Here is a 22,585-nt window from a genome sequence, read left to right on the forward strand (position 1 = left end):
AAGAAGCGGCGAAGCTGAGAGACCGTAGAAGGCTTGGGGAAACTTAAAATGGCTTCAACCTTAGTAGGAATAGGAGATATACCACGATGGTTAATGCGATAACCCAGAAAATCAATTTCATTAACGGCAAGAACACATTTGGTGGGATTTAAGCGAAGACCAAATTCTCTAAGTCTTTCGAAGACTACTCGTAAATGAGTGTGATGGTCTTCAATGGTTTTGGAGAATACCAAAATATCGTCCTGATAAGCAAAGGTAAAATCAAGATTGTTCAAGGCTTGGTTAAGATATCTCTGAAAGGTCTGGCTAGCATTACGCAAGCCGAAAGTCATGAACATGAATTCGAACAAACCGAAGGGAGTTATTACAGCAGTCTTTTCGATGTCCTCAGGATGAACTGGAATCTGCTGATAAGCACGAATAAGATCAAGCTTGCTGAAGATTTTTTTACCATGTAATTCACTGGAGCAGTCATATAAATGGGGAATGGGATATTTATCCGGTTTGGTGACCGCATTCAACGGTCTATAGTCACCACACACCCGCCACTCGGTGTCACCCTTTTTGACCATATGAATGGGACTTGCCCAAGAGCTAGAAGAGGGTCTACACCTACCAGTGTTTATCCAATGCTGGAACTCCATTTTTGCATACTTAAGCTTATCAGGCGGTAGCCGACGAGCCCGAGCTGACAAGGGAGGTCCTGAGGTAACTATATGATGGAAAACTCTAGGAATTTTTGGAGGAATATTGCAGGAGCTGCCTGTAATTTCTGGGAATTCTGAAAGAATTTTTTTGCACTCACTATCTATCAGCACACAATGTATGGAGTGTACAGGAGCCTCTTTGACAATTCCTTTAAAGCATAGCTCAGTTGAAGTGTCCAGTAAACATTTCCTGCGTAGATCAACCGCCAAATTATACTGAAAAAGTAAATCGGCGCCAATAATGGCATATGGAACCTCCGCGATACAAAAGTTCCAGGATATGTCGCGCCGCAGCCCCAAATTCAGAGTACGAAGCGCCTCACCATAAGTATTTATGAAGCTATTATTAGCGGCATAAAGTTTTAGCCGAGCCGGTCTCTCGCGAAACCTAGGATCGACTGGCACTAGCGAAATGTCCGCACCGGTATCGACAAGATAAATTTGACCTGTGGTTCTGTCACGGATATGAAGACGTCGAGAAGGTCCAATCACACCTTTACCTGCCGCCTCCAAACAGGAAGGTGTAGAATTTAGTTTTTTGGCTTAGCCGAAAATTCCGCGAACATTTTACACCACTCTTTGCACGAAATAGCGTTATTCGGGTATTTCTGATGCGCATAACATAACTCGGATTTCGCAGAATTACCCCTGCGACCCTGATTGGACCCAGACCGTGACCGACCGCGACTGCATAAGCGTTTAAATTCCGTTTGCATTTGCTTAAATGATTCCATCATGGTGTCAAATTTTGCCTCGAGCTTTTGAAATTCAGAGCGGTCTACCGGCAATGATGGCACGGGTTTTTTTAAACACCCCGAAAGCTTGGGGAAATTCAGCGTTCGAACCAGGTTGACACGAAATCTTGTCGGCGATAGTGGCTAAAGTTTCAAGGTCCTTGTCTGATACAATCGTTAGAATGTCGCGCTGTTGTTGCGAAAGACAATCGAGAAAGATTGTTTTAAGAACTTGATCCGAGAGGTTACTTTCATTCAAATCACGAAGTTGACTCAATACTATAGAAGGTTTGCAATTAACATCGACACGACCCTTTAATAACTTTTTTAAGCTGTCCTCCTTAGATAAGGAAAAACGTGAAACAAGCTTGGCTTTTGCTTGTTCAAACGCATCACCCGGAAGCGGACTCGATTTAATAATTGAGCTGATACATTTGAAGGCTTCCGCATCGTCAATAGCCATAACTAAATAATCGAATTTTGTAGAATCTACAGTTATATTGGAACGGCGGAAAGCGGCATCGACCTGAAAAAGCCAGCACTGAATGTCAGAAGTTATAATTTTGGGAATTTTAGGCGAAACAGCGTCGATGCGGCCTTCATTACGGCCATTACCGGCAATAACATTAGCCAGGGCGTCCCTGACATCACGTAGTTGAGCATTAGTTTGATCTAATTGCACTTGTAACTCTTCAGCCGACATTATGGCAACAAAATGAATAATATATGTGAAATAAATGAATAAAAAAAATAAAAAAGTATGATCTAATTTTAAATTAAAAATAGTTTCCAACACAATATTTAATACAGTAAAAACAGTAACGATAATTAATCAAAAGGGATGATTATCACACATCCATAATAAAAAACTTAAGAAATTTAAACTTTTGTACCTTTACGCACTGCACTGAAGTATCAAATCAGCTGATCCCTCAATCACAAGTTTGAAGTTTGAAATCAGCTGATCCTCTGTCAGACGGCGAGATGCAAGAGTCAAGTGGCGAAACGTCGCGCCCCAAAGTACAGCAACCAGCCAAACATCCGGCAACCGGCAAACAGCAACCGTACGAACACTACCAACAAGTGCGGCCAACAGTCGAACTGAAAAAGCCGGCTGCACACAGCACAATTTCAACCGGCAGCAACTGCGTGCCAGAATCTGCCTAGCGATACGAACAATCACAAAGCCGGACGCACACGATGGCAGATGGGAAAAATTGGCGGAAAGGATACTGAAGACGGCACAATTTTTCAATAAAATTCATTAACAACACTACTGAGCGATCACATCACCGTTCCAGGGTAAAATTACCAAATAGCGTACTAGTTCACTGCTAACTTACAGCACACGCACAACCGTTACTATATGAACGTCGGGGTCACCACTGTAGGTTTTGTAGTCACCAGACGAGAGATCCTATACTCTTAAACACCAAAATAATACACTCGTTAACGGGTAACAATACTTTATTGTACCAATCGTACAAGAAAACAGCTACATAGCTTAGACACGTGGAAGTCAACGACTTTTACAACCAGTCTCTGTCACGACTCAGGTGCAACCTGACAATTGACAGCCTCCCCTCCACTCTCGGAGTGAGTGAGAGGGCGATACAAGTCCCCACATCATCAGCAACTGAATGTGAGAAAAAACGTTTCAGGTTGTGGGATTGAAAATATTTTTTCTTTTTTGGTAGCAAACTTTTCCTGTTAAAAATGGAAAATAAAAAAAATATTTTTTTTCTAGGAAATTATGTTACTTTTACTTAGTAGAACACTTTAACTTAGTTTTAAGATCTCTGAAAATTTGCGAAATTTTAGTGTGGACTTCGCTGTTCGCCAGCTGCAAATACCTGGACCAAATAACGGCATACTTACAAAATGACATGGATAATATTATGATAACAGAGTGGGCTTCTATTTTACACTCAAAAAAACTAAATCCATTTTAATTACTAAATTACATTGAACTGTATAGAAGTGGCCAAGGTAGTGCTTTTATGTAAAAACAAGGGTAGTGCCAATGATGAAACTACCGTCCAATCTCACTGCTGCCTGCTTTCTCGAAGTTTCTAAAGTCGTTGCTAAAAGATCAACTGGTCACTTTCTTTGAGACTAACAGCTTGTTTTGTAAAAAGAGTTACAAGTTTGTAGTGGCTGGACTGGACTATAAGTATGTCACCTTAGGTCTAACAAAAGATTTTGATTTTGTTTGATACTTAAACGATCTTCAGAATAATTTTCCAGGAAAGCAACTTATCTGGCATGGTCTTTCCATGATCTTCCTAGGTTTCCATTCCTTTCTTATTTCCATTTGTCCAATTTTCACCCTTCTAATCCCACTCAGTATGTAACTCTAAATAAAGAAGAGAAAATGCAATCCCGGTTTCTGGCAAAGAGGCTCATCCTCAGCAATACAAAAGATACTCATTAAGATCTTCTGTTTCAGTTCTCCAGAGTGTGAAGAGGGTACAATTCTTGGGTGTGAAGACCTTGGGATCCTAGCTATTCTGGTTCTAATATGTCGTGTTATTTTGAATTGGGGGCATCTTGAGAAACTTGCTCTACAGCGCAGATGTGTAATGGCTTAGTTCTCATTATTAGTATATCCTTGCTTGTCTAATCTATGTCAAAAGAAACCTGTCTCTTTTTTCAATACCTAATGAGAGAACATAAGCATCACTCAAAATAGCAGCAATCCTACCTATCTAGAAAAAAAATTACTGCAACATTCCTGCAGTTCAGAATGGACAGAATCAATGAACTCGCCCACTTACACTCAATGAAAACATTCAACGGGTTTAATTGACTGTTCAGAGAAAAAAATAGAAATAGGAGTTAATTAGTTTGCTTTTAATGCGATACTTAGAACACCGTTATTTGAATAGCGCGCCACTGTTACAGAAGACCACAAGACAACAATCATGTCAATAAGTCTTAGCACTAATGGACGGACTGGAGGACGCACCCAGCGCGGAGCATCTCAACGCAAGTAACCTCTATAGTGATTTTTACATTTACAGGAAAAAAGGCGCTAACTTTGCCTATATTCTCCTAATTAATTGAGCTGTAGTTGTATTGTGCGTTCGATTTAGCGTTCGCCAAGTGTGAATTTATTTTTAAAGCCAAAATGTTCTAGATGAAAAATTGAACCAATTTGGAATAGTCTATTGAACGACCTGATGAATCAACACTAGCCGAAAGATCGAAACAAGACGAAATGGGTAAAGTAGTAGAGCTTGAAGTTAGTATTGATTTTTTTGGCTAATTGTAATTTTAGATGAGTTTTCATTGAGATAGATATATTCAGGATACAAATTTTGCATTTTAATAGTTCAATGACGGATTTGGCGCTAGAATTAGTTTTAGTGCATACAGTTTTGAGAATATATTCAATTATACAATGTATACTGATTATAAGGCGACAAAAACGTAGAAATCTGATCATATTCTATTACCAGGGACGCATCCTGACGGGAGCCAGGTTCCAGACTCCCCGAGTCTTTCAGGGTAAACGAGTTTTTTAGGTTCACCTTGCTTCAATTGGAACGAACGAATAAAATTTCATTAACAGTGCTCAAACCAATTTTCGGATTAACTAAAAGTTTAATTTATGAGTTTTTTGAGTCTTAATTTACAAAAAAAAACCTGTGACTTGAGTAAATGCATTGAATACTTGAATGATGTCTAATATGAAATATAAAGCACATGCATACGAGAGCAGACAATATTCCTAGATATTTTCGAATCGTGCTGATGTTCGTTTCTGACGTTCTCATCTTTTTGATAAATTTGATTAAAAAATAAGTAAAGCTAAAAAAAAAACTAAAACACTAAAATGATGTCAGAGCACAGGTCAAAAGGTATCATTAAAAAAATCGTCAAGGCTATAATATGCCCTGGATAATAAAAGTGATTTTAATTTTTTTTGAATTTCTTAACTTCTAAAATTTGTCTGATACATAGAGGAACATGGTTGTAAATTTTTTTGCTAAGATATATAAGTGAGTTCTTGGATTTTTTGAGATATAAAGAGAGGTTTACAAGAATCTCTTAACCCAGCGGAACATAAGTATCTAACTGCCTTTTTTTGAATCACAAAAATTATGTTTAATAATCCCTTGTTGCTTAAACCCCAAAAAGGCAAGCCATAACGAAGATGGGACTCAATAAGAGAAAAGTATGTACACTGAACGTGCAACTACCCCTCCCAGCTCATGCCCCGCCATTTTTACTGCAAAGCATCCAGAGGATAATTTTGATGCAAGATTTAGTATATGATCTTCGAAGCGAAGGCGACCATCAATGGTAATACCAAGGAACTTACAGCTTTCTTTGTTTTGCAAGGGGGAGTTTTCACTAAACATAAGGCTCTGAACGTCACACTTTAATCCCATAATAAAGGTTTTGCCCACATTAAATACAAGCCTGTTTGCAGCACACAACTCCGATAAAATCTTAAGATCCTTAAAAACCTGGGCTCTAACATTATCAGAATCTCTATGATTCCATAAAATGGTGGTATCATCAGCAAACTGAACCACTTTGCCCTGCAGTTTTAATGAACCCAAATCATTTACATAGAGCAAAAATAATAGTGGTCCTAACACTGAACCCTGAGGTACTCCAGTTTTAAGAGATCTGGAATCGGATAAACATCCAGATACTGTAACTCTTTGGGTACGATTAGACAGATAGGATTCCAGCCATTGCAATGCCACACCTCTAAAGCCATAATTATTGAGCTTAGACAGCAGTATTGTCAACCTGTTTACCCAGATCAGGGCCGCCGAGAGAAAAACCGGGCTCGGGTCTAAAAGTTTACGGGCCCCTATACAAACATCCGTAATTTCTTCAAGTGAATGAAACTAATCATGAAATATATGTGTTGATTAAGTATGCAGAGTGTCTCATAACTTAGTAGACATAGAGCAACAGTATATTTTTCGCTCAAATTTTGATTATTTTTTAAGAAGTTCCTCAAAAAGCATCATATCAGCAAAAAATTTGGTAGTAGGGAGTTTTTGGGAGCAAGAAATTCCAATTCAATGGTAGTTTTTGTGTACATCCTAGAGGGCACTGTCAGCGACAATCCGAGGTGACAAAAACGTTTACAACTTTTTGTGCCTCAGTGTATATGAGTTTTTAAAAAAAATCTCAGCTTTTCAATAATTATTACTCTAAAAATTTCGTATACCTTTTTCGAGTCGCTTAAGCAGTACTAATGGAAACTAACCCATATAAAAAAAAGAAACGAGCATATACCTGCATTATTGAAACCATGAGTTTTAGATTTAATTTTTCAATATTTTTATACTAGGTTTAGATAGTTAAAAGTTTTAGCTTTTCTAAGCAACAATTTCTTTTGAAAGTCGATAATGCCACAATACGACGTTTTTTCTAACCTAGAAATGAGGGACATGATATGCGTATATAACCAAGAAAATTTTAACGCACAAAGAGCGCGGCGGCGATATGTGGATATGTTTTCAAATAAAAGGCATACTAATTTCAAAACGTTCAGAAACCTGTACGACAGACTTGGAGAAAGCGGTTTTTTCGTCCTTCACCAGTTTCTCGAATATTCCTTAAAGAAAAACTGCATTCTTACCATTTCACTCCTGTTCAAAACTTGGTACCACTCCTTCCCCCCGACCTACAGACGAGTTTGAATTCGCTCAACTCTGTCGCATGTTTCTTAAATAAGATTTTGTTCAGTAACGGAGCGACTTTTACCAGAAGAGGTGTTTTCAATTTCAGAAATAAACATGCTTGGGATATTGAATACACTTGATGATAGACCGTCACTTTCAGCATGAATTAAAAATTAATATTTGCTATGCTATTAGTAGTAATTACTTTCCTGGACCAACAAAGTTAAGTTACCACCGAATGAAAACAGCGAACTCTCTTTAGATTCTTAACAAAATAAGTTGATCAAACTTTTGGAATATCTCCCATTGCAATTACGGAGACGCATGATTTTCATGCAGGATGGTGCCCCTGCTCACTTTTCCAGACCTCCGATCAGGAAATATCTCGATTAAGTTTATGCTTACCGCTGGATCGGTCATGAGAGCCAAATGCCTTATTAGTCGCCCTGAAAAGCTCTGATTTTAACTCCCTCGAACTTGCCATATGGAGCATACATGAAATCAGTTATTTATCAAGACACGATTAATACTCCGGAAGAAGTATAAGAAACAACCAGAATGCAGCAGAATTATTTCGAGATGACAACTCTTTCGATAAATGGGAAGCTAAGTGTATAGATGTTAACGGAGATCACCTTCAACATTTGTTGTAAAATGAAAAAAAAAAACATAAATTTCCATTGCGTTGTTCTTGTCCAAATTTTTCTATCGAGCACATATTTATAATAGTTAAATAAAGTAGTCTTTACAAAATATATGACTATGACACCTTATTTCCATACTATTATCATCAATTGAACAAAATCAATAATTGTATCACATAAATAATCAAGCATTTAAAATTCAATAATCTCAAAAACAGTTGCTCTGAGCAACTTGGTATACCTTTCCTAAATATTAATTGAAATTTTAAGTGTATAAACCAGGAAATCATGGGAGTGAGAGCTAAAAATAAGAGAATGCACTGTAAATTAACAGTGCATTCTCTTCCAGATCATCTCGACCCAGATGATCATTGAATTATATTGTGGCTATTGCGTTGGAGTAGGTTTATATCTTTATTTTGAAAACGTTCTACTTTAAAATTGCGTACAGACTTGCACACGCATGCGGTGAGCAGCTACGCATAGACATACATGTGCAAATGTGAACGGCGCTTTCGGAGCCTCTCGCCGCATGCGTTGCCTCTCGCGAATGACTTGAGCAAGCATTTCGTGAGTGGTGTCGGTTTTTTGACGCGCATTAAAGAAACATACGTGTTCGTTCGCGCACAATTTAGACGGTTTTTTGCTCCATTCGCGAGAGTAGTGCCGATTTGTTCAATTTTATTCATATTTGTGGCTAGTGGCTAGTCACTGAAAAACTGTCAAACGAACAGTGTTTAGAATTAATAGATCTCTATGAAAGAAAACCTTTATTATGGAATCCAAAAAATAAGTTTTATTTTTCAAAAACGAAGAAAGATGATCCATGGGAGTCAACTTCAAAAGAACTGAATATGGAAACAGTAGTAGTGAAAAAGAAAATGAGCAGCTTACTTGGCTCTTTCAGGGTACAAAGAAGCAAATGCAAAAAGTCTGTTAGTGAAGGAAAAGGCATGTGTTGTTTTTTTAGAGTACACCACATATTAATCAAAATGAAAATAATAAATGATTTTTGGGTTCCTGTGTTAAGTTTTTTAATAGTTATTCAAAGATAAACAACGAGGCCTGAACTTTAAAGTCGCATCTATATTACGTAATTTTTAAACAAATATACAGGGTGGTCAAAAAAGTTTGAAACAAAATTAGAAAACGGATTGGCGGTAATCAGTTGTGAATATCTGAGAACCTATAAAATATTTTGATAGCTGTCAAGTGACTACTAATATGACGGGAAATTTGAAAAAATATATATAAAATGTAAAAAAATAAGGCTTGGAGTATGATAGAGTTTTAATTTTAGGAGTTTGAGATATGATTTTAAACAAAAATAAACGAATTTATTTTTAATGAAAATGGAAAAACTAGGAAAATCACTTTAGAAGTGATGGTGTACTCGTTTTAATCAACCCTATTTTTTGACCTTTTATATTAGTTTTTTCGCCATAATTCGTATCGAAAGCCGTTAGTTAAGGAAAGTTAGCAAGGGAAAAAGCCAACTTACTGAGTAAACTCTTCGCGTCCAATTCTACTCTGCACTCGCAAGGCAAAACACCGCCATATTTGCCAAGGGTGAATTCATCGATGGGAGAAGTTTCGTTTCCCCAACGAATTATAAATAAAATTCTTAAAAGCGTAGACACCAAAAAAGCTTCTGGACCCGATGGAATTCCAGCCCTAATACTAAAACGTTGTGCAGACGAATTCACTCCTCCCTTATGTAGACGGTTCACGGTATCGTATAAGCAGGGCCAATTTCCAACAAGCTGGAAAACTGCTCGAGTGCAAGCTGTACCCAAAAAGGGTAAGAAGACGATGCCCTCCAATTACCACCCGATTGCACTAGTTCCAGTAATATCGAAGATTATGGAGAAAGCAGTCAACCAACAACTGTTAAGATATCTGGAATCATCTGGACAAATCAGCGATCATTAATACGGCTTCCGAAAGCTTAGATCCACCGGCGATCTTCTGGCTTACGTCACTCACTTGTGGACGGAGGCCATGGAGAAGCACGGCGAGTCCCGCTCAGTCGCTCTTGACATTTCCAAGGCATTTGACAGAGTGTGGCATGAGGGACTACTAACCAAGCTCTCCTCAATCGGCATACAAAACTCATTATTGAATTGGATCAAAAGTTTTCTTGAACAACGAACAATCCAAGTAGCCGTCGATGGATACCTCTTCGACAAATTTAACATTAACGCTGGAGTCCCTCAAGGGTGCATTCTATCCCCCACCCTTTTCTTGATATATATCAACGATTTGCTAGGAACCACTGTCAATCCAATCTACAGCTTTGCGGACGATAGCACACTTATTTCCACATTTAAGTCCGCCGAACCAACGACAGCCGCAAGTTCTCAGAATCTTAGGCAGCAACAAGTAGCTTCAATCAAACAACGATATTAGAGCAATCTTGGAGTGGGGTGGTAACAATCTGGTCAATTTTAACGCTAAAAAAACGCAGGCTGCAGTATTTACGATGAAGACTAACCTCGGTGGCCCGGAGCTGGTTAAGGCAGGGAAAACATTGCCAATGAAATCATCTTTACATCTTCTAGGAGTCGAGGTCACCAACAGTCTGTCCTGACATGACCACGTTGCCGAGGTCGCCAGGGCGGCTTCCAAAAAACTCGGAGTGCTTTTCAAAACGAAAAAACTGTATACACCTGAACAGCTGCTGACTCTAGAAGGCTCAAATACGCCCTTCCCTCGAGTATTGCTCACATGTCTGGAGCTCTGCACCCAAGCATAGTCTAAACCTGCTGGATTCTATACAGAAGAGAGCTATTCGTCTTATCGACAAACCGGAACTGACAAAGAGTCTGGATAGTCTGGAGTACAGAAGAAAGGTGGCTGATCTCTATTTATTCTACCGTTATTATCACGGTAAGTGCTCCTCTGAGCTGGCAGGCTGATTTTTGATGATTCCACCCAGGGCTGTTCCGGCAAGAAGGACGCGTCTAGCAGTTGCGGCTCATCAACATCAAGTCCACCTGCCTACCCCAAGGACGTCGCTGTATCGGGACTCATTCATCTGGAGAACATCTTCTTTGTGGAACGGGCTTCCATCTCACATATTTCCCCACGCATACAACCTACAGCGATTCAAGATAAATGCCCACAAATATCTTCGCGCAAGCACCACTCCAAGAGTGACATAGGACTTTCCTCTTGTGCTTGTGTTTACTATAAAAAAAAATTGTAGCCATTTGACAAAAAATCAAAATGTTATATATAATATGTTATCAGATATATACGCAACTGATTTTTATAGAAAAACTTTTTTTAAATTTCCTAATAACAACAAAAAATTCACCATCCTGTATATAATTCTAAAGTAGAAGATAAAAAATATAGTTTAAAAATTTAGTATGTTTTCATCTGTTCCATCATCAAAAGTTCCAGGAGGTGTATATATATTTCTAGAAAATCGAGATTTCCGTAGAAAATTGTAAGGATACGCTATAGTCAACAATGATATACACCTTTTCTAGTTCTAAAAAAATTGGTTTTCTTAAAATGCGAAAAATAGCAGAGCTAATCCCAAAGACATTTTCAACTATTCTACGGGCCCTACTGAGCCGGTAATTAAAAATCCTTTCACTTGATTCTTTACGGTGTTCTGAATATGGTTTCATTATATTTTCAGTAAGCGCAAAAGCTTCGTCGGCTACAATTACATAAGGTACAGGTCGATCTCTATCGGGAAGTGCATCATTTTCAGGAAGGTTTAATTTTTTTTCTCAATGAGATTATACAATTTCGTATGCTTAAATACCCCACCGTCTGAGATTCTTCCCTGAGATCCGATGTCAACGACTGAAAAGAAATAATTTGTCTGAACCAATGGGAAAAAAAAATCTAAAAAAAGATTTATAATTGTAATATTCACTGCCTGTTTTAATTGGAGTCTGTATTATAATATGCTTTCCATCCATTGAAGCAACGCAGTGTGGAAAATTCCAAATATCTTCAAATTGATTTGATATTGTCTTCCACTTTTGTGATGTAGTGGGCATCTAAAAAAATCGCTATTATTACTATTCTAAAACTTCAATGTGTCAAGAGTTACATATATAAATCAAAGAATTTCATCTTAAATATACTGGTGTAAGATTAAAAAGAAAATAACTTTCTCAAAATCTACAGCATCCGTATATATTTGCTAATATGATAACATATGTTTTACCAGTTTAGGGCATCATCAGACCAACCAACGAGCACAACGGACGATCCAAACAAGCACATACAACAACCGACGACCGAAAGTCGGTGTGTGTGTTTGTCTGGATCGTCAGATAGTTGGTCTAATGATACCCTAAACGGGCGAAACATATGTTTTTATATATTAGCAAAGCACACATATTAAACTCTGTTCTTATTTATAGGATGAAGAAAGACCTACTGACTCAAATGAGTCCTTAACTGAAAAAAAAATGTAACTAAGTCTGATAATATGATAGAGTCTATAATAATCTGCATGCTGAGGAGGTACTGCATGCTGAAGAGACAGTTGACCCACTAAACTGTACTGGTGAAAAACCTGTACATGAAAAAACAAATCAAAATATATCAAAAAATCCTCAGATTTTTACAAAAAAACGCAAGTTGAACGAGGATCCCAAGCTAACGGAAGCATACAATATTTTGAAGGAGATACAAGCCCGCCACTCTAGACAAGAGAAAAAACAAGATCGGTTTGACATATATCTTTTTAACACATCGCATCAAAATTGAGAACCTATTTTAAAGAGCAGAAATAATGGTCGAACACGCTATCAACAATATACTTTTTAAAGCAGATCTAGAAAACTATGACAGGATGTCTTCTGGAAACTCTTTTCAGCAACAAAGACTAGTTAGTACCTCTCTTCCTAGCCCTGTCATAAGTCAATATACGTCTTATTCGGACACTCCACCAAATGCAGCAACGGAAAGTAGTCAGCCTTCAAATCATATGGATACATTTGGACGCAACATATATCTACAGAACTTTGTTACCACATTCAACCCAATAAATTATACACCAGAATAACCAACATATACTTTCCAATAAGTTTTTTCGTTTTCCATTTATACATATTAGCATTTACTTGTTTAACTATTTAATAAGAATAAATATTTGGTTTGGTTTCAATACTTTACCTTTATACACTCCCGCAAGTTTTCGATTAAGGCTAAGCACATCTCGGGTACTATTTGTGAGATAGATTGCTTCGAAACTTTAGAGATATATATATAAAGATACTGGAGACTTGTATAGGAATCCCCTGTTCCAGCCAGCAATCTTAATGTTATAAGTAGACGCTCTTTAGTATGGCCTTTCTTAACACTGTATCTTTTTTCACTATTTTAGGGCCTGTATTACTTAAAAGGTGTTCAAAGTCTTCTACTGACATACGTGTAAAGTTTTGAAATTGTCCGGTATAAGGTACTAAAGCAAAATCTAATAGTAAATCGGACTTCATTTGTAGAGTTCTTCTTTTAAAAAATAAATGCCTCATATACCATCGCCTATCTTTCTTTTGATCTTTCTTTTTTAATAGACTTCTAATAACCACAAACGCGGCACTAACCATAAGCAACTCTTCGGACATTTTTTCACGAATGGATGGAGCGACTTGAGCACGCACACATATGCGGAGATTTTTAATTTCAACGAATGCTCTGAGCGTGAATGACTTGAGTACGCACGCATATGCGAAGCTTCTCACCGCATGCGTGTGCAAGTCTGTACGCCTCTTAAGACATTTAACCTTTCGCTTTAACCAGAAGAACTGATTTGTAAATTATTGAAAATTATGCATTGCATATTGCAATAAAAACACTGCAACTTCAACTGTTTTAGTTTTTGATTCTCTTTTCTTAGGCACATTGCAATAAACTAGGTTTAATCAATCTTGATAAAAAATTAGATGTCAGCACATAGAAAAAATTGGTTATAAAAAATTGCTCTACTTTTGAGTAAACCGCGGAAGAACATGATGTAGAGAATATTTTGACAGTTTGAGGAACAAAATGAACAGGGACGTAACCAGGTAAGGGCAGGGGGAGGCCCCTAGAAGATAAAATAAACGTCAATTTTCCTGGCAAGTGGGAATTAAAAACGTGTTACCTACTTTGCGCAAAATGAAGTGTTAAAAACAAAATATCTTTTCAGATATTTTGATTTAATATTTTTTTATCTATAATTAAATATTCTACAACTCTACAACATTCGATACATATAGTACACTGTTAGCGACTCAATATAATTTAAATCTCCCGCGAAACCGTCGCATCTCGTAGTTTCCGCTGCCGAGATTAAGAGATATCTGAAATAGCATCAATTTATACGGTCAATAGCGACATCTTCTATTAAATAGCAATACCACGAAAAACGTTCTAGCTGGAAAAGAAAGGCAGTTAGTTCGGAGTTTAATACGAAAATATTTCATGCGCCATAGTGTCTTATAGCTAAGTTGCGGTGACACGAGATTTAATTTACGCGCAAAAATTGGATACTCGAAATATTACCCTGTCAAATAGATATCAGGAAATTCTTTGAAAGGGGCGAGTCAAAACAAAACGTAATATGATTATCTGATTTCTTTGTTCAAACCACAAGGTTAACGAATTTTGAATATCGCAATTTTACTTTTACTGATAGGAAGTCCGAAGTAAATATTTGAATGTGATGTTATTATAGGTACCTTGATCTTTATTTGCCGTATTTTCGTCCTATGCCTAAACACCGTAAGAGTAATTTTGTGTATCCATTTTTTAGGGACAACACGCGAAAAAAGGTCGGGAAAGTAGCAGTGGAAGCGGAAGCGATGAAAATGACAACCATGATAAAACTATTCATGTAATGCCAAGATCATTATATGCTAACATTGGACAAGCGTCACGTTCTGCAGCAGAACCTGTAAATATATCTGTTGCCGACTATTCTTCTCCATTGACGTCCCAAAAAACTTATGACATTAACGTCGATCCTGAAATTATAGTGGTCGATGGCTATCATGAAAATGATCTGGGTTGTTATGTTGGGTTGGACCCAGCTATCGACGGAAAATAAGAGGGAGTTGTTACAAAATCCGATTATACGATTTTGAAAGTGATACGCGATTTTGAAAGCCATTCGAAAAGAAAATTTAATTATGCTTGGTTGGATCAATATGCACCATGGCTAGTATATTTCAAGCGACTAAAAGGTGCTCTTTGTAAGCATTGTGTTTTGTTCCCTCCGCCCATCAGTACTGTGAGAGGAATTTTGAGATCATTTATGGTCAGGCCATAAACAAAGTTCAAACATATGCAGGAAGACTGCCGCCGAAAGCATGCAACGACCAACCTTCACCTAACAGCGACAAATGCTGAAAAATTTTTCTTGAAAATGTTCCTGTAGACATCCAACTGCAAAGTGGACACCAAAAAGCAATCGATGAAAACAGAAAAATATTGTCATCAATTATTTCTTTTATACTATTTTGCGGTACTCATAATATGCCTCTTAGGGGAAGACAAACAGATGAGGGTGTTTTATTAGATTTATTGAAGTTGAGAATCAATCCAGGGGACGACAAATTAAAGAATCACCTAGAAAAGTGCCGTCGCAATGCAGTTTACACATCGCCAAAAATACAAAACGAATTGATAAATTTATGTGGCGAAGTTATTAAGGAGAATATAATAAGTGAGGTCCAGAAGACCATGTCTTATGCAGTCTTTCTTTTTCTTTCTTTGATTCTACGACGAAAGCAAAAGGAAAACCAGAGAAGAATTTGTGGGGTTCGTTGAACTAAAAGCACAAAATGCTTCAGCAATTGCCGAAGCAATTGAAAATTTCTTGATTAGTTCTAATCTCTTAACCGAAGATTGCGTAGGGTTTGGATTCGATGGCTGTTCTACAATGGCAGGAAAAAAGGGTGAAGTACAAGCCATTTTGCGAAGAAAATATCCTCGTGCTTTGTATTTTTATTGCTCAAGTCACAAACTCAACCTTGTTGTGAATGATGCGAACGCAGTGCCAGAAATTAGAAATACTGTCGCCATGTTAATGTAATGTTTTCCAGAGAATCGACTACACGTCGGAACTACGCTGCAAACCTATCACGATTGTGTGAGACGATATGGTCCGAAAAATATAATATAAAATACTCATCCATTTTCTTCAAGAGACCACACAAAATGTAAACAAACAAAAAACAATGTCACGGTCTCATAAGCAAATTTTTATTGGCTACACGTATTTCGCCCTGTATAAGTAGGGCATCATCAGGCCTTAGAACCTACACATACACTGTAAAATTTAAAAAAAACTCTGTAAAACACTGTAAAACTCAAAAGTTTGAGTGTAGAGATCCTAAAGCCTGATGATGCCCTGCTTATACAGGGCGAAACACGTGTTGCCAATAAAAATTTGCTTATGAGACCGTGACATTGTTTTTTTTTGTTTGTTTTTGAAAAATATAAATCAATCTGAAAGTTTTCTCAAAATTTCCCAGAGCTTGTGAAATTTCTAGAAACGTTATGCGTAGAGAGAAATTATGCCACCAGAAAATATATCAATTGCATTCAGCCGTTACAAAACCAGTAGTTAGCGCACTACAAGCTAAATCGATCGACATGATCTCGGTGGGGGAACACATCAAAAATATCATGGACATTCTTAGAAATGACCGCGAGTTTCCTGATAGAATAACTAATGAAATGTTTCAAAAAGCGGGAGCTGTTGCAATGGATTTGAGCATAGAAATTTCGGTTCCACGTTGGCGGCGATTCCTGATAATACCTTACACCTTACATTGATTCACTCGATTCACATTGAATATTCGATTCTCCCAAAAAAATACTCCGGCGTTTGCTTTAAGTAAGCTAACCTCTTGTATATGACCAAGACCAAAACCAGCATTACACAAGAACGCAGAATTATTCCAAGAATTTTATTACCTGGATATCGTCGGAGAACTAAATCCTTGGCATAATGTATGGGTGAAGAAGGCTTTATCAGAGGATCAATTAAGGGACACTGATGTAGTTGATCTGTTCAACGAAGATAACATTTTTTACCCTGCTGTCAGAAAGGCATTGATTTTTTAAGCACTATCCCATGCACCACGGCGACCGTAGAACGGTACGCTGCGAAGAGTTAAAACGTGGCTAAGAAGCACTGCGGGTGAAGAAAGGCTTACAGGTTTATGTCTGATGAGCATACATCGCAATTATTTAAAAGAAAGCAGTAAGTTTATTGAAAAGACTATTATAGATAAATTTTCGGCAAATCCGAGAAGATTACTGTTAAATTAATATACATATATATTATGATTATATATATCTATAATATTTTGTTTTGTGTCAAACTAATTAATAAAAGTCAATTTTTAGCTGAAATCCTAGGCCCTTAAAAATGAACACTTTTACATCCACTCTAAATTATCATTAAGGCAATTAGGCTCAAACAGTAGCAAGGGCTCTACATAAAGTTTTAAAATAGGCAACACATGGTACTTTCGCTATGTTACTGTAAATATAAAAAGTTATATAAATATGAGCAGTCCAAATCCTCTATAGTCTACATATTGATTTGGATTTCGGATTTTGCCCTTGTTTGATTGATTATCCTATAATCATATATGTATGTAATTCTTTTTGTTTCAAATCTTCAAAATAAGCCCAAAATTATCAATTGTGTGTTACTATAAAGTTTGTGGATTGCTTCTCCCTTTTTATTCCACGTGCGTTGAAAGTTGGGCTATGCAATACATAAATATTCTTTTGTAAGGGAATAATTTCAAGATTAAAAAAGTCTCCTTCTGAAAATATTTTCTATAGATCCGTCTTTGATCCGTATTAGAAAACTTAACATTTTTAATAAATAAAGTATTTTTCTGTCGATTCTAACCTAGCTAAGATTCTCAGTCAAAGTGGAAATTATAGTAATTTTATGGAAAATTTCGAAAGAATGTCAATAAAGTTTCAATTAAACAATTTCACAGAAATAACTATTTTCGTTCGTAGAATCGGACAAGCAAGAAAATAGATGTCATAAGTCGTAAGGAAAACCCAACATTTCCAATAAAAATCTCATTAAACCATTCAACCTGACCTTCAACATATGTTTATCAAATCAAAGAAAACACGCAACCGTGAGTAAACCCTTCCCCATTAGTATGAGTCAACCCGTCTCTAGTCCCTTTCCTCCTTAGCAACCTAAAGGATGATAATAAAAGGCGCATTCGCCAATAAATTGTCACGTAAAGTACGTGCGTCGTGTAACCGTTATTCGACTGATCGCCGCCGGATTGTTACCATTGGAGAAGCCGGGGACGCCGCGCAATCAAGCGTCGCGACGCTCACGCGAGTGGAGATTGTGATTTTTTAGTTTCGAGAGTGGTTTTTGTGGTGGAAAAGTGGACGTTTATGTGAATCTTTATATGGTGAGTATTTTTTAACGAAATCGTTTTTTTTTACATTTTTTTAGGACAGTTATCTCACTGTAAGTAATGACACTTTTTACTGTGTTTTATTCATTAATTTCAACAAGTTTATCACTATTAAAAAATAAAATGGTACTAAAAAAGATGAACATGTGAGTACTAACGTCGCGCCTTCTTCACTTGTTTACTTAAAAAAACCATTATTACTAAAGAGGGTTTCTGTAATTCGCGGTTAGTCACCTTCTAGCTCCTAAGGTTTAGGTTCCTTTTCAATTTTCAAAAGAACTTTGCATCCTTTAAAACCTTTTAAAGTAAATATTATTAATAATTAATTAGTATAAAAGTAAAAAAAAAAGATACTATTTAAGTATGCTGGTACATGAAAACGAAAAATATAGGCATTTAATGATGGTACTGTAATTTGAGATTAGCTAATTAGAATTTTTGAAAATATTTTCACTTGCGAAGCATTTAAAAGAATAATTATGTATGTATTAGATAAAATGATATTTTAATTACTAAAATAAATAACTAAGCACTACAGCACTAAGTGAAAATAGAAATTTTATTAATATACAGTGCATTCACAATGACCAATGACAAGAACAAATTCGTTTAAAATTCAGGTATTTTTTCTTCTTTTATTTTTTGGACACATCGATTAGTATTGTCACTTCCACGTTTTTTTAAATACAAAACATTTTATACATGGTGCTTGAAGTAAACGAAACAGAGCCTATTTTGGGTCCCTCAGAACATTTGCGAAAAAATCCTCGGACCCGTCAATTTTTGATTCAAGGTGGAAACATTTTTTTGCTAGTTTCGCCCCTCTGAGGGCAAAGCCCTAGCGGGGGTGACAAGACCCCCCAAAATTTTAAATGGAACGGGGGGTCGAGTGATACCTTATCAATACAGGGTCAATACCTAGTCAATACAGGGGCTAATAAAAGTTACAAAAAAATGTTAAAAAGTATAATTTTAAATATAATTTTAAATATAAGGGCTTAAAGATAAAATCAATCAAGTAAATGTTCAAAATGTTGGCCTTCGACTTCCATACAATAATACAGATTTTGTTCAAACCTTTCCCGTACATTTTGCAAAATTTCTGGGGTGATTTGACGACATTCATCAATTATTCTTTGTCCCAAATGGTCTAGCGATGTTGGCTGACTAGCATAAATTTTAGTTTTTAAATGGCCTTAAATGTTTTTAAATCTTGCTGAAATACTATACTCTATTTCAGAAGTGTGTAGAGCAATAAAACCTCATTAGGTATGCAAAAGTGGTACCTGGTGATCCACCAATATTTTATGCCACTACCTTAGTTGGGTATTAGTTTCAATGTAAAATTCTTTCTTTTCGCTGATTGCAGGTAGTGCCACCCGGTTTTGGGTCAATTTATGAGTTTTGCCCATTGTTACCCACTGATAAACATTGAAAACGGTTCGCCAAAGGCGTGCAACTGGGACTTGTTTTTTACCTTATAATTAATGTACTTAAATCCTATTTTATTTTAGAAAGTTACTTTTGTTTAAATGGAATAATATATTTTTTTCACAAATTTATTGAACATAATATGTAGAGTAAAACAGTTGAAAATGTCACTTTTGGATCTGGCACTTTTTGAACAGTGTATAACAATTTTAAATTATAATAGATTGTAGTCTTCTTCGTCATCTGACGAACTGTCATCACCTCTTGACATTATAATTAAAGGATCGACTGTCTGATCGATGAGGTTGTCAAGATCCCACATTTTGTCCTCTTACTTAATTACATGCTGGACTGCTTTTCGCCAATTCTCTGGTGTCGCTTCCGTAATGGCTTGATCAAACAGTAGCTTAACATCTTTCATTTTAAAAGTCGTGTTTTGTCTTGCTACAAATCCTTTTACCTGCGCCCATATCAGTTCTATAGGATTTAGTTCGCAATGATATGGCGGTAAGCGCAGTACAGTTATATTATATTTTTCGGCTATATCTTCCATGGCGTATTTCATGAAACGAGTTTTGTGTAAGTTTGCTATTGCCAGCAGTTCTTTATTTATCAAATTTGCTTCAAACGCAATACCTTTTGCAGTCAGCCAATCGATAATTTCTTGCTTTCTCCAACTTGAAGTTGGCGTCTTCTCTATTCGCCGTGAATGATAGCTTGCGTTATCCATAACCACCACCGAATTAGCCGGAAGAAATTTTATCATTTCACCAAAATAGTCCTCGAGAACGTCTGAGTTCATGTCTTCATGGTAATCTCCTGTGCGAGTCGACTCAAAGGTTAGCAGACCAAATCCCTCTTCGCTTCCAATATGTGTGATTATAAGTCTTTTTCCTTTTCCCGAAGGTACTTTAATACCCGTAGACAGGCCTTCTATGAAAGCTTGGCGAGCACTGGTTATATTTTTGTCTTGCCACATTTTTTGGACTATATAACCTTCGTTAATCCACGTCTCATCAAGATAAAAAACTTTCTTTTGCTCCCTGCGGTACTGCTTGATACTTCTCAAGTATTGTCGTCTCCAACAAACAATTTCGTCGCTCTCCAATAAAAGTGCTTTGCGGTTATGCTTTTCCCAGGCAAAATCCATATTTTTTAAAGTTTTCCATAAAAGTTTTCTACTTATCAACGGAATACTGTCATCTCGGCCAAGCTCCATTAAAATTTTGTCTAGGGTGGGTATTTCCTTTTTAAAATAAAAAGAGTGAACTTTTCTTCGAATTATACATTTAGCATTTTCATCAAGGACTTTTGTAGGTCGTCCTGGCTTTTGCTTGGGAGATTCCACTTGACCTGCTACTTTTCTTTCCCGCAACAATTTGAAAATGGTGGACTTTCCAATTCCACTCATTCGAGAACATTTTTCAACAATTTCTTGCACAGTAAAACTAGGGTAATCGTGTTTTATGCAATCATGTACATTTAAAATAATAACTTTTTCACTCAGCGATAGTGGAAAATTTTTAGTACATCTTTTCGTTGGACTGAATACCTCCATTTTTTAAATATTGGGATAATAATATTGTGATTACACTACAGCGTAGCAGTGACTACTAACGTTTAAAATATGATTTAAAAGTATTTATAGTCTGTATATATTACCTGACCCCATTTTTGCATGTTACAAAGCGTTAAAAGATAGGTACCTATACAAAAGGATTAAAAGTATTTATTTAGTATTTAATCTCTTTCAAAATAAAGGCATTTAATCCGTGAAAATTAAATTCATAAATATTATATATATTTATGAAATGATGAATAAGTACCTGCGCCTATGAACTACCACGAAATGTAGCCAAACAGAACGGAATTCCCCAGTTTATTGCTCTATACACTTCTGAAATAGAGTATAGATGATTTTCCAAGTACTCGTTGTTATTTTCTAGTATCTCCACTAATGCTGGATGAATTGTATTTTCTAATAACTCCAGGTACATCTCTCCTGTTAAATTGCCAGGTAAAAAAAGGGACCTACGATATGTTTACCAAAAATGCCAGCCCAAACATTTAATTTTTCAGGATGTTGTGTATGCACCTCACGAAATATTCTGGGATTTGAATCAGCCCAATAGCTACAGTTGTGACGACTTATAGTACCGTTTAGGAAAAAGGAGCATTCGTCAGAAAAACATACATTAAATAGAAAGTGTGGATCATTGGCGGCTTGTTCAGATATAGTTTCACAAAATTGTACTCGCCTATCAAAATCGTCTTCGTTTAGTTCTTGTACGAGATGCATTTTGTACGGATGAAACTTGTTTTTTTTTTTTTTTTAATATCTTCTGAATGCTGCTTCTCTTAATTCCAGACACGGTTGATAACTTCCTTGTGCTCAGTGTAGGATCTTGCGCAATATGGCCTAAAATATCTACTTCTGAAGCTTCCATTTACCACTGGATTATCCATTTCGCGCTTTTTATTAGCCACAGACTCAGTTTCCCTAAATTTTTGAACCAATTCCAAAATGTACTTGCGATGGACCTGTCGATTAGGGTGTTGTAGTGTGTTAAAGAGCTGGGCAGTTCTATTAGCATTTTCATAGTTCGCAAAGAAAAGAGAAATTATTTCAACTCTTTCAGCAAGTGAATAAACCATTATCACACTCAATGTTGTAACTAACTAACTTTAAAGAGCTATTTGTTTGACACACTATTATCTGACAGCAGTTATTGACAACCACTATTAAACTTCAAAATGTTGCTATAATAACAGTCTCAACAATAACCAAGAGTTCCCTTGCAGAATTGGCATAGATACCTACGGGTATTAAAAAAAAACAGAAAGTACGGTTCACAATGTAGGAGAACAAAATTTTTTGTATTTATTTAACTGCCAAATTTACAAGCATTTTTTTCATAAAAAATGTTGACATGTTTTTGTAACTTTTATTAGCCCCTGTATCGACTAGGCAAATAGTAACGATTT

The 22,585-nt window shown here is 36.5% G+C and overlaps 1 protein-coding gene across 1 annotated transcript in view; it reads left to right on the top strand.

Annotated features, from left to right (window-relative positions):
• The first annotated feature begins 17,955 nt into the window (after window positions 1-17,955).
• The window catches only part of LOC126750469 (uncharacterized), a 41,929-nt gene continuing 37,299 nt past the window's right edge, over window positions 17,956-22,585 (top strand). The window contains exon 1 of the mRNA XM_050460099.1: window positions 17,956-18,163. The gene's annotated coding sequence lies outside the window, so the exon portion shown is untranslated. The remainder of the gene's footprint in view (window positions 18,164-22,585) is intronic.

The sequence above is a fragment of the Anthonomus grandis genome, chromosome 2 (genome assembly GCF_022605725.1).
Source record: "Anthonomus grandis grandis chromosome 2, icAntGran1.3, whole genome shotgun sequence".
NCBI classification, from domain to species: Eukaryota; Metazoa; Arthropoda; class Insecta; order Coleoptera; family Curculionidae; genus Anthonomus; species Anthonomus grandis.